The sequence below is a fragment of the Catharus ustulatus genome, chromosome 5, assembly GCF_009819885.2.
Source record: "Catharus ustulatus isolate bCatUst1 chromosome 5, bCatUst1.pri.v2, whole genome shotgun sequence".
NCBI classification, from domain to species: domain Eukaryota; kingdom Metazoa; phylum Chordata; class Aves; order Passeriformes; family Turdidae; genus Catharus; species Catharus ustulatus.
Window position 1 is genome coordinate 20,132,706 of NC_046225.1, and position 13,368 is coordinate 20,146,073.

Below are 13,368 nucleotides of genomic sequence, written 5' to 3' on the forward strand. Positions count from 1 at the left end.
AGGCAGTCGTATGACCTGCTGGATAAAAGTAAAATTAGCTTAAGCAGTTTTCTTCCAAGAGCTTTTTATGGCTGCTTCAGACTGAGCCCTGATCCTTGTTTTGATGTCTTAGGGAATGCCGAGAACTTTTGCTGTCATTGTGCGAAAGGTCAAATTTTATGCCCTGTGACAACACAGCTGCATTCAGGGAAAACTGCTGTTGTTATTGCATTAAATTGGTCATTTTATGCTCTCCAGAAGGTCCATCTCTTTTCAAGGGTTTAAATACAAGAGGAAATCCCACTAAGATCAAATAACATTACAGTATAGGAAGAATAAGTATGTATGCACACCCTATATATACAGGACAAACAGTAAATATAGAAATCATACCTATTATGCGAGTCCTAAACTAAGGAATAAGAGGAAGAAGAAGCATAAAATATACTCCACAATAAAGAAATTATTATAAAAGAACTATGACTGACTTGCTTTTAATTAAAATAACACCTGTTGGGTTAAGTTTCAAAGAAGTGATCAAAGAAAATACTGACCAAAAAACAAGGCACACAGTAAGTGTTTAGTAGATCAAAACATTTAAAATGTTTCAGAGAAGTATGAGATGTAAAAGGGAAAAAAACATTGGGGATTATGTTGGGATTATACTGAAACTTGACTAAAGGAGCGACACTCCTGAACAAATAACGTTACATTAAACTAATTAGAGTTTAGAATATGAAATTGTTAAAGTTTGCTATCTCAGCTGTTTCTTTAAACTGAAAAAGGGATTAATCCATATTGTAAAAATAGTTAGTGGTTCAGAGGGCAGAAGCTATAAAATACTGCTGAAGTTTGGAGAAACAACAACAAAATCCACAAGAAAGTGCAGCCTGCAGTCCAAGTCCTTGGAAAGCTTAGGCATGCGAAGAGCTCTTTGTGCAAGTCCATTTACTGGACTTGGGAGCAGTTCTGCTATCAGCAAGGTGTACATGGGATGTACACAAAATCCAGGATGCTTTGTCTGCAGTTTAAGACTGAGTAGTTTAACTGCAGTTAAAAACGTCACAGGAAACAGATTTATTTCAAATGGAGAGTATTCTTCCCCACTGCTGTTGTCCTAGGGACAGTCTTCTGTTTTTATTTTTTCAAATTTTCTCTGAAGTCTTTTTGCACTGTAAACTTTCTTACAAGCAGTGTAAAGCAAGTAAAGATGTCTAGTGTTCAGTTCTGATGGCATTCAAGCCCCATTTAAATCAATAGGGATTGTGAATGCCAGAAATTCATAAGAGGACTCCAGCACACTGAAAACTTGTGGAGGATGTTATGGCTGACTGCTGGCTCCTCTTGCTGGTGAAAGATGCTGAGGCAGGCAGCCAGCCAGCTGCTCTCCCCAGGAGGGAGTTAGTCCCTGGATCTCAGTTTGGGAACGGCTGTCTTAAATAATTTTGTTCAAATATAGTGCCTTTTATGTTCTTTCCAATTCTCTGTCCCTCTCACAATTACCATTTCACATGGGAAAGCATGTACGCTTTCTTCTTGTTCCTCTCCTTTTACTGAGATGGGCTGTCAGTGTTTTACTCCCACTGTATTACATATTTAAACACATATATGTGTATGTGTATCCTATGGCAGAGTGAAGTAACAAGAAGTGAATTTAATCCTAAACTTCTAGGGTTTGCACAGCAAACATGAAACAAGACTGTGCTGCATATCCCCAGATTCAAGCTATGCTTATTTATAATGTTTGAATCAAGTTTTGGCAATTAAATGTGTTTTACATGTTTGGGGTTTTTTATAAGCATACTACATGAGATATTGTGTAGGTGGTCAGTATATTATATTAGCTGGTGGACAAAAGCATTTTTGACATTGTGTAAGTGGTAATTATCTCTTTCCTAAGTAATGTTTTAGCTGGCTGATGAAGGTTTTTGATACTCTGTTTATCACAGTTTAAAGCTGATTTGAAAATCACAGCACGGCACTACAGGCACTGTACTCCAGCAAACAGATGGTAGAGAGCCATTAGCTGTAATCTGGGACTAAACTAAGGCAAGTGAATTTTGGTATAGAGTTTTGAAAATGAGATGTAATTGTATTATGGAAATGTAAGAGTGCTGTGACATAATCCTACCCTGCCTGTACAGTAATGAATAAGCTCTATTTAATCTGGCATGGTAGTATCTTTCTTTTTTTATATTTTTTGATGTATTACTGAAACTTCCAGCTTTGGTGCAGTAGGAAAATCATGATGTCTGATCAACAGTTAGGAAAATGGGAATAAATGGGTTGCATGTGTGTGTTTTTCCCTTTGTGAAATACATAGGGCCAGTGAATGACAAACAGACTCCATGAAGCTGTTTACCAAGGAGAAGAAACAAATAAAGCACAAAGCTACCAGGCTCTTCACAAAGCAGAGAGAATACTACTGTTTTGGAAAGCGCAGAAGAGAATTTGCTTCTGAAATAGAAAGGATTATGTTGCCTTTCCTAAACATAGACAAAAGGTGAAGAGATCACACAATATTTGTTTTTCCACTGGATGGTTTATTTGAATGTGTTTAGGGTGGCTGGGAGGCGAGGTGGGGGGATTCTCCTCCACTGGCAACACGTAGCATGAGAAGAAATTGCAGAGGAGTGCTCAACACTTAGGGGTCAGGAAGGTGAAAGCACGCCAAAAGCTTTGCTAGGAGGCTCAAACATTTTTGTGGTTTCATGTGTTTACCTTAGCAATGATAGAAGATTTAGACAATTACCCTGCAGTCTCAACAGTGTCTTGTCAGGCAACACAACAGCTCCTCTTCAGTAATGTCACTGGGAGCCTGATATTTTGAGCATTTTCATTCAAGTGTTGTTATAATCAGGCCTGATATAATTAGGAGTTAGAGAATGGTGGCTGAAATGATCCAGTTAGAAGAGATTAACTGGAGCTTGTGGGAAGAGAGAAATTGTGATGCCTTCATTAGAGCTCAGTCCAGGTCTGCATACTTTCTGTTGCTGCTGATTCATCATAGCTAAGAAGGGCATTTATTTATGAAGGTTTGCTCTATGTTTTAAGGAAATTGGTAAAAAACTTTCCCCTTTTTGCTGCATGCTGGCATTGGAGTAGCACAAATCCTTGATTCTTACACACTCAGTAAAGAGTTAATTATTTTGGTGCCTCAAAGGAAACCACACTTTCCAGTGTCTCAGTTTGTCAGTGTGAAGCAAAGGTGTCCATAAGGCCTCCTTCTCCTTGCCAACTGTTTCACTTTATGGCACTTTAAATTCAGTTACACCTTCCTTTTGTTCCTTTCCTATTTGTTTTTATGTCTTCTTTCCCTTTTCATCCCTCTCTTTATTACTTCCTGAGGGTGTGTTTTTCTTTTCTCTTTGAGTTCTCTGTTTCCTAAGTTTTTCTTGTCAGTGCAGCAGCAGTAGATATTCAGCTGTTTTCCAGGAGAGCCAGTACTTCTATTTACCTCGGTTTTCTCTTTTTTTGTGTGTAGGAGATAAATACAAGAGGGAAACCAATTGAAGAGTGAAGTATCTCTGCTGAGAGGGAAACCTTGGGTTCACAATAGACAATATATCTGTCTTATAATGAGCTGTGACTAGGATACAGGCCAAAAAAAGTGTGAAGCGTGAAGTGCACAAGAACAATTTGAATACACTGATTTCACAAAATAGTGCAGAAATCTTGCTGGAACAAGCTTTTTTGCTAGTTTTTCAGCAAATTTTCCCAATCTGCCTTGGCTAGTAATAAGACTTCCACCACATCAGTCTCTACTATTAACTGAGGTTGTTGTAAAGGGGAAAAAAGGCCCCATGCCTAAGTAGCAGGGAGAGGAGAGGTTTGGGCCTAAGAACAAAGTTGGAGATAGTTTTTCCTCTCCTCAGTATCTCTGGCCTGAAATATCAGAGCAATATTCTGCAAATCAAACATTCTAAGTTAAAGGGGGATAGACTAGCTCCTGTGTGTGTGTGAATGTAGCATTATCACACCAACCCACTTGAGCAGTGAGGGAGTATGTTAATTTGAGTGTGAGAAGCCGAAATTGAGGTGATGCTGATGTCTGCATGACTGGTCAGTGTGGCCCAGTAGGTTTGCCATGTGAAAGCACAGGTGCTCAGAACAGGGCATTTGCACTGGCTGCGACCTCACCTTGTGCACGGGATGCCTGCTGGCCCCACAGTGCATTAGGTGCACTCCCAGGATGCATTTTTTGGCTTACTGCTCGCAGTCTGTGCACTGAGTACTCCACCTCCGCTTTAAAGTGCACTCCTGATACACACTGAATTGCTAACGTAGTCATCCCTTGAACATTCCCATTTTAAATTTGCATTTTCCCCATCATAACGTGTTATAATGGACTAAATTGTGGTCATAAACTTCTAATATGATAACTTAAACTGCTGATCTGTTATTCCCTTTCATCAAACATAGAGAAGAGGGAAGCAGCAATAAGATAATGCAGAGGTTAAAGAGCCTGGGCTGTAAGGTAGCACGGCTGGCACTCGCCTGCCTGTGGGATGTAGTACAGCTTGCAGCAGGAGTATCCACATCGGGGCTGTGGCGATGCCTAAGCTGAGTAATAAATTGTTGCTGACACTCCAAACGCTGAAATGTATCGGCGATTCATCCTTCAATCGCCTGTTCCCACGCTGTCCGTTTTATCTCGATTGTTAATTTAATCCTGGCAGTAAATTGCTCCGCTTCTCTTACATCTCCCCGTGCCGCCAGCCAAGCGCGGGGGTCCTGGGGGAGTGTGCGGGGCTGGTGATGGATGGACGGACGGAGGGACGGACGGGCAGCGGAAACCCGCCGGTGCAGCCCGGCCCTGGCGCTCCGCAGCCCCGGCAGTGACCGGCGGAGCGGCGGCCGCGGGGGGCGGGAGGAGGAGGAGGCGGCGAATCCTCGTCCGGCTGGCCGGGTGTGCGAGCACTAGTGGGAGCTGGAGAGGGCGAGAGAGGGGAGAAAGCCCCAAACCACCCCGAGGCCGAGCAGAGCAGCTGCGAGCCGGGCGGGAAGGGGGTGGGCGAGGGAGGCGGCAGCGCTCGGAGCGGCGGCAGCCCCGGCTGAGGAGGCAGCAGCCCCGATTGAGGAGGAGGAGGCAGCCCCGGCTGAGGAGGCAGCAGCCCCGATTGAGGAGGAGGAGGCAGCCCCGGCTGAGGAGGCTCCGCGGGCGGTGAGCACGGTGCGGAGCCGGGAGCGGGTGTGCGGGTCGGAGATGCTGCGGCGGGGCGGGCGGGCACCTGCGGGGCCCGGGGTGCAGGGGGGTCCCGGGGTGCAGGGGAGTCCCGGGGTGCAGGAGGGTCCCGAGTGCGCCGGGAGCCTTCCAACCCTGCCGGCTGCTCGGGGACCGCGGCCCCTGTCCCGTCCCATCCCGTCCCGTCCCGAGCGGGGCTCGGAGCGCTGGCCTCGGGCTGCCCCGAGCTTGCCCCGGGGGAGCAGCTGCGTGGAGCGAGCGAGCGGCCGCAGCCCGGTCCTGCCGGAGCGGCTCCCCTCGGGCACTCGCTGCGCCTGCCTCGATACGGCCTCGTTAGGCGGGCGCGTCGGGAGCCGGCGGTCTGCAGCGCTCCCGAAATGAACTTTTAACTCAAAACGCCGATTTGTCAAGGTGCATCTTGTTTTGTAACTGAGGACGATGGAGAGCCCTGTGACTCTTTGGGAAGCGGGAATCTCTCGCTCAGCAGCACGGTATTGTTAACTCACAGAGTTTGTCGCTTGTGATGGACTGACGTGAACTCTGATTTACCGGCCGGATTATGGCAGTCGATGTCCTCAGTGATGTTGTTCAGAAACACAGAGTTACACCACTCGATTTAAGGACCTGCTGAATGTAAATTACAGACAGTGTCACTGTTTAGGAGTCTCTTGTAGATAAAACAAGAGGTCTGTCTAAGCGTCCCGGATCTGATGGTGTAAAAAGCAGTGCCTGAGGGGCAGTAAAAATAAGATAGGCGTGTAAGGATAATTCTCCAGAAGGCTCTCTCAGCATGCAATGATTTGCAGCTTGGATGCTTTCTAAGGGAGAGCTGGTGTCTTTATGGCACTCACTGATTTTTCCTTACCGTGAACTGCTCTGAGTGCTCCTTGACCCTGTGTAAACTTTTAGCAATGTGCTGTGAGAAGGAAGTTCATAGCTTTAACTTTACACAGTGTCGAACCCCATAGCATTTTATTCTGAACCTTTGATAGTACCTATGTCTTGAGTTAGTGCAGAATTGGTCTCAGTTCCTCTCTGTCCCATTCATGCTTTTATAAATTTCCAGTGTGTTCTCTGTTGTCTCCTTTTCTGGACAAAATGCTGTCTTCTACTTGGCTTAAAGTGTAGCTTAAGAGGAGGGAAATGAGCAGAGACATAGTTATTTTCTGAGAATGGACAATTTTGAAAGACAGGCATGTTGAAGTTAGGATGTTAAAAGCTACAGTCTCTGGGAGTAATTCGTGGAAGCAGTGTGCATTAGTGTGACAGAATGGCTGCTGTGTGATTGCCTACTGAGGACAAAATCTCTGCCTGATGTCCAGCATGGCTTTACAGCACCAAGTGTTCCTCCTTTCTTTTAGTGGCAGAGGCTGCATGTGCTGAAAGCAAGCAAAAACCCAACCAGCATTTTAGTATTAGAGTGATATGATGGATTCATAATGTGTTTGCAAGAAGATTCTCTGGTTCTTGTGTGGAAATTTAGCATTGTTAGGAAACAGTTTTGCATTTATTTCAAAATAAGGAATCCATGACAGTTGATACAACCTAAGGACTTTGACTCTCTTCCCACAACCTACTGCCCTGCTTGGCTTCAGCTGAGCTGCCCTTGATTGACATTTGTGCAATCAGGGAAAAAAAAGCCCCTCAGGCCTTTGGGATAGCTGTATCTGTACTGGTGTTTGTGTGTAATCCTGACTTACAGCAGTCCTTCCTGTGGTTCAGTATACTGAATGCTCTGGCTTCAAGTTGATGCTTAAACACATTAATTTTAAGGATATGAGTGGGGTCCATTTTAATTGGTGCACTTGTGTAATTAAAGTGATGCATGTGCTGGGGCCTTTGCTGCAGCAAGACCAGAGAATTCATCTCTTGACAGAATCGAGCCCTCAAGTTTTGAAACTCCCTTTGAAAGAGCTTTGATTGGTGATGATGTAAACTTGACAGATTCACAAAGGCTGTTCCCAGCATCTAGTCCTTCTTGCCTGTTTCTGTCATTCTTCCCTGAGTATTTCCTACAAAACCAGGCCTTCAATGAGTAAGACACAATATCTGCTGCCAGGTGTAAGGGAACAATGAGAGGAAGTCTGATGCTCAGGTGGGAAATGATGTGTTAATACTCCCAAGGAATAAGATGAACTTCTTTTTAGAAGGAGGTTTATGAGCTGCTCTGTGTCTTAACCACTGATTTCTTGATGCTGACTACAAAGCATTGTCCAGACTGTAAATCCTGTGGGGAAGGGGCTGCTTTGCTTTGTCTTACAAATGTGGTACTTGATGCAGTGTGCTGGGGAGAGTGAAGAGCTGCCTCTGGGTCCAGCCTGAGCAGCTGCTAACAACAACTATTCTAAACAGCTTACAGCCTTCAAACAGAATATGGGCCAAGACAGACAAGTCTCTAAAAACTTGTAATGGGTATTTTCTACCAATCTTAGGGTGATTGCAAGGATAGGGTCGTAATATAAACCAACATGGTTGTCTTGGTTGTCATTCCTCTAACTTACAAAGTTGGTGAGGATTTAAAGATGTATTAGTATGTGACTCACAAGTGCCAAAATGTGCTGATCTTTGCATTGTAAATACTGCAAATATAGAACAGAAAAAATTAGTAAGATCTAATGGTGGTACCCTGTAAACTATAAAATATATCTTAGACTTATTACCATTCAGATTTTTGTTCCTTTTCAGAAGATGGGAACTATTTTTAAATTGTCTCAAACAAACTCAGACTCCTGCTGCTCATAGGGAAAATTTGTAGGAAACTGATTTGAAAACACTGCAGTTTAGTCTAAGGTTCACACTTGTCAAGCTGGTTTTTTTTCCCTAGTGCATGTTTCAGATTGGGCATGGCTCTGGTAAGGTCTTTCCTCTTGCTGTTTTATATTTGATTGAGGTAGCAAAAATGTAATGGGGTTATAGGATAAGTTTTGAAAAAGTCTTGAAATTGTAACATTCTGATGATATCTATGAATTACATTGTGCTATATACCAACAACCTTGTTGTTTTGAATGCCTTAGAGAAGAAAAGATTTATCTATTACAGCATCTAAGTGCTGGACTCTTTTGTAATAAGGAAATTGTTCTGAGGTAACTAAAATACCTTATAATGTAGTGTTTGATTACATTATACCATTTTTTTCATGCATCACATTACTGAGTTTACTTTTCTCTTCTTAAAATGTCAACACCTCATCAAGCTGTAAAAAAAAAAATTCCTGTGTGATCAATTATTCTTTATGATCAGCCTATGCCAGAGTGTGCATGCACGCCCAGGTGTGAGTACTTACACAGATTGCGCAGAGAGGAGTGTGTGTCTGTGGCTCTGATAAAACAGGCAGTATGTTTTAATTGCTGTCTTGCACAGACTGTGTTGTTGCAGGACTGTGATAAGCAGCCAAACCCAAAGGAACCTCTTTCCTTTGGGATTGTGTCTCAAGGCTGGGGTCCCAGTTTGTCGCTGCTCTCTCACAGGATCACTTAGGGGGCTCAGCCCAGCTGCCTGCTTTTCTGCTGCTTGTCACAGTGAACATCTCTTAGCCTCCAAGCCTGGGTCAGATTTGGTTATAATTGGCCAATAGACTCAAAACTTACTAGAGAGGGTCTGGCAGACGTGTTTATCCACAGATAAGCAAGTCTAAACATTGCCTTGGGAAAGCAGGCTGAAGGAGTTATTTTCTGTTGGAGTCGGGATGCAAAGCAAGTCTGGTGGTACAATGGCCAGCAGGGAGGCCATTTGCATGGAAGTCACGGTCACAATTCTCTGCCTTTATATAATTGGTATTTTAGAGTCATCTGTGGCAGCTTGCAGGACTGCAGATACAGGTCCACAGAGTTTGTAAACTCTGGATGTAATGAAGAGACTGCAGGAGCAATGTGAGCATAGGGAGAGCATCAGGGAGCATAGGTTCACCCTTTTTGTCTTCCAGAAAGCTTTTCCGATAGTGAATAAATTGTAGTGTGCAGGGACCTGAATGACACAGGTCTCAGGAAGTTTCTTCCCCTGAAACTGTGTTACACATTAAAATTAATTCAGTGCTGAAGTAAAAATGCTTTACTACAAACCTCTACTCTGTGATGCCATTAAGCAAAAAGATTGCAGTTTCACAGACCAGGATGAATAAAGACACATAAATGTTCATTCTGTAAAGCTACCACTTATTTCCTTAACACAAAAATAACTGTTGCTGTTTTGCTGACACAAAAAGAAATATTCTTTGGTGTTCAGAAAAAATTCACATCTAAAGCCTGAAATACAAACTAGATTGTATATAAGACATATTTGTAAAGTAGCCACTTGAAAGTTTTTAAAAGGTTAAGTTATTCAAGACCTGTTCCCTGAAGCTACAAATGTATTTGTTCATGCATAACTTCACTGAGGAATACTTATGTGAATAAAATTACGCACTTAAAGGTTTGTAAAATGAAGACTGTAATTAGCTGTAGGTTAATTCCCCTGCTTCCCAATTAAAAACACACAGGTCAATTAAGGATCAAAGGAGACATTACCTTTGTGATTATCTTCCTTGGCAGAAATAGCTGTTCTGATAAGTATTTCTATTTCACTATAATCTGACCTTTTGTCCAATTTGCTTTCCCCTATCCTTGCTAACTTTGACCAAGAAAAAAGTGTTGCATTTGAAACAGACCCTGAAAAGGTGAAATACTGAATCTCATAGTTTGGGCACATATGTCTTTTAAGGGGAAGAAAACTGGTGGGTTAAAGAGTGTATTTATTTGTCTTGGATTCATAAAGTGTACATGAGCTGGATCTGGCAACTTTGTTTATTTGTCTCTCCTAAGTACACAAATACAGCCTTATTTGTGACTAGATAGTTAAATACAGCTTCCTTCATGTGTCTGGCAATTTGTCTCTTCCCCAATAAAGTGAGGATGGAGTGGCATGAGGAGGTGTGCATTTAGAATAGGGGTCAGAGGGTATACCCATATGTGCATGCTAAATCTTTACTGGGCAGATTTGCTTCAGAGCCCATTGAGAGTAGGCTCTGTACATATGTGAGAAGATTTGGACAAGGCAAAAAAAATACTTGCTTCCGTGCCAGATGTATTGCAAAGTCAGGACAGTGTAATGGAGATAAAGTTAATTAGCTATTTGCATTTGCTACTGAAGTTGCATGGATAGGGTTTTTTCCCTAACAGGGAATTTCTCTTCAGGCATAACTATCTGTTAGTTTGTTAAAATGAGTAGAGCAAGACTTTTATAGCCTGCAGAAATACAATTAAGTGCGTGCAGGCATCATAGACTTCTTTTATTTGTAGGCAAGTCTTGTAGGGTCTTGTCCTACCAGAAAATCGAAGTGGAGAAACCCTTCAAGCTGAGGAGGGTTGTGCTGCTTCAAGGACATGCCATAGGATGGAGTCTTGTCATCTCTGTATCCCTGTTTCTGTCCAGTGGGGTTCAGTCACAGGTAACCCTTTTTAAGTGTTTTGAGGCCCTGGGTCAAGAATGAGGTCAAGTCCAAGCTGCTGCTGTTGTTGATGGACAGGGTAAAGCTAAAGTTACTCAGGAGATTGTTTCACCTTTCATCGTTAAAAATAGTAATGCAAATTGTCTTTTTCCTTTATTCACAAGCATTCCTGGGTAGGCATTCAGGGCTACTGTATTCAGTGCTTTGCAACTATTCTGAAATTTAAACTTTGAATCTGTGTTGTTCTTTACTGGTATGATTTCTGTCTGAATGATGGTAAGAAGGGCTTCGTCTTAAGATTGCCTCTGTGATTTCTGCATGCAGACTATGGTCCTTCAAGCAAGCTTGGTAGTTTTCACAGGACACCCATCACTCTCACGTGAAGTGAACTTCTTATGGTAGGAAACATTCAAAGAATCATAGAACCATGGAATTTGAGGTTGGAAAAGACTGTCAAGATCATCACATCCAACAGTCAGCATAGCACTACCACAATGTTCACCACTAAACCATGTCCTCAGGTGCCATATCTGCATTTTTTGAACACTTCCAGGGATGGTGACTCTACCACCTCCCTGGGTAATCTGTTACAATGCTTGACAACCCTTTCCATGAAAAAAAAAATTAAAAAATCTGATATCTAATCTAAGCCAGTCCTGGTGCAACTTGAGACCATTTGCTCTCATCCTGTCACTTGTTGCCTGGGAGAAGAAGCTGACCCCACCTGGCTACCCTTTCGTGTCAGGGAATTGTAGAGCAGTGCAGTGCCCCCTGAGCTGCCTCTTCTCCAGGCTAAACACCCCCAGCTCCTCAGTGGCTCCTCACAGGATTTGTGCTCCAGACCCTTCCCCAGCTCCACTGCCCTTCCCTGGACATGCTCCAGCACCTCAAAGTCCTTCTTGTCATGGCGAGCCCAAAACTGAACACAACACCTGAAGTGCAGCCTCACCAGTGCCCAGTGCAGAGGAACAATCACTGCCCTGGTCCTGCTGGTCACACTATTGCTGACACAGACCAGGATGCCACTGGCCTTCTTGGCCACCTGGGCACAGCTGGCTCATGTTCAACTGCTGTTGACCAGCATTCCCAGGTCCTTTTCTGCCAGGCAGCTTCCCAGCCACTCTGCTCCAGCCTGTAGTACTTCATTGGGTGGTTGCAACCCAAAGGCAAGACTTGATACTTGGCTTTGTTGAGTCTCATACAATTGGCCTCAGCCCATTGTTCCAGCCTGTCCAGATCCCTCTTCAGAACCTCCTTACCTTCCAGTACATCAACTCCCACCCAACTTAGGGCCGTGCACAAACTTGCTTAGAGTGCACTTGATCCTTCTGTCCTGGTTATCACTGGATTGGACTTAAGTGCCTTCACCAGCATTTCACAGTGTTCTCCTGGACACAGCTCATGGTGTGCATATGTGCATTCCTCACTGGGTAGAAAACTCGTTGGACAACTGAGCCTTTGCCCCTATCCCAATAAGGTCACTAAGTCTTTCTTTCCACAGGTATTGATCTTCCATTTTGAGTTTATCTTGCTGCAGATGTAATTATTAGAGCAAAAAAGCAGCACCAGGATTTTCCTCCAGAATTCTGGTATTAATTGGAAGTGGATGGTAAACCTTGCAGGTCTGTCTTGGGGTTAAATATTCACATAGGGCCATTCACATTGCCAGCAGCAATGGCATCACAGAGATACGCATTTGTATTTTATGGAAGGGACAGTTTTGTGCTTTTCCTGACAGCTACCACAGCACCAGGTAGGTTCACATTTGTGCCTTCGAAGAGGAGGAGGCGCACATTTGAAACTTGAAGCTAGTTAACTTTTCTCTGATAACCATGTATGACAACTGTTTAGACTTATCTATATTCCTTGTGTTCCACAACTAAGTCAGAGCCATGGAAAATACACCCCAAAATAATTGTTTAAAATGGGGATTATCCAATATTGTTGGGCTGTTCAATGTAGTAGGGATGCTGCTGGTTAAGGACGTGCAGAAATCAGTAGTTTACTCCAATTAAACATGGAAAAAAAAAATGAAGACAACTTTATAACTTTTAAACTCAGAAATCCATTGCCAGAGAGAAATCAAACAATCAAACTTCTCTATAACTGAATTATGGAATTTAAGACTTCTTCATTTTGAAAAAAATTTTCTCTCCTGACAAGAACCAACGTGATCTTAATGATACACGTGCCTGTGTTTTGAATGTGTGGAATTTTCTTATGACTTGCTGTTTTTAAGGTTTTGCAGAAAATACTTTATTTGAAAATTCATTTAATTGAAGGCTAACACAACCCCAATGCCAAAGCAAAACAGAGACTAGTTTCTAATTATCTAGATTGTAAACTTTATTCTTATTTTTTAAGGCTTGAATTGTGAGCTACTAGATTTTGTGTATACAAATCACTACAGTTTTTGCTGAACTTGGTGCTTAATTTCTGCATAAATTAACTTTCTGCAAAAGAGTAGATTTCTGCACAGATTGTGCATAAGTCAATTTTTCTGATTCACCTTACCAGTTCAGACAACGTGACTTGGAATGGTGTGAACAAATGAGAGCCTGTCAAAATCTATTGATCTATTTTTATACTTTCCTTCTGCTCTCAAATGCTGTACGTATATTTGAAATTATTAATCCCAATGTAATTTCTTTCCTTAGCAGAATTTCAGCTGTTTCAATGAACCATCCTTGGTGTTCCTTCTCTCTTACTGAATATTTCATAAAAACTGAAACACTGACTCTACTTGCATAGGTGGATATATTTTCAGAGGTTTAATCGCTG

General features: G+C 42.8%; 1 protein-coding gene across 1 annotated transcript in view; it reads left to right on the top strand.

Moving 5' to 3' along the window:
• The first annotated feature begins 4,957 nt into the window (after positions 1-4,957).
• BMPR1B (bone morphogenetic protein receptor type 1B) overlaps positions 4,958-13,368 on the top strand; it is a 230,289-nt gene continuing 221,878 nt past the window's right edge. The window contains exon 1 of the mRNA XM_033061222.1: positions 4,958-5,152. The gene's annotated coding sequence lies outside the window, so the exon portion shown is untranslated. The remainder of the gene's footprint in view (positions 5,153-13,368) is intronic.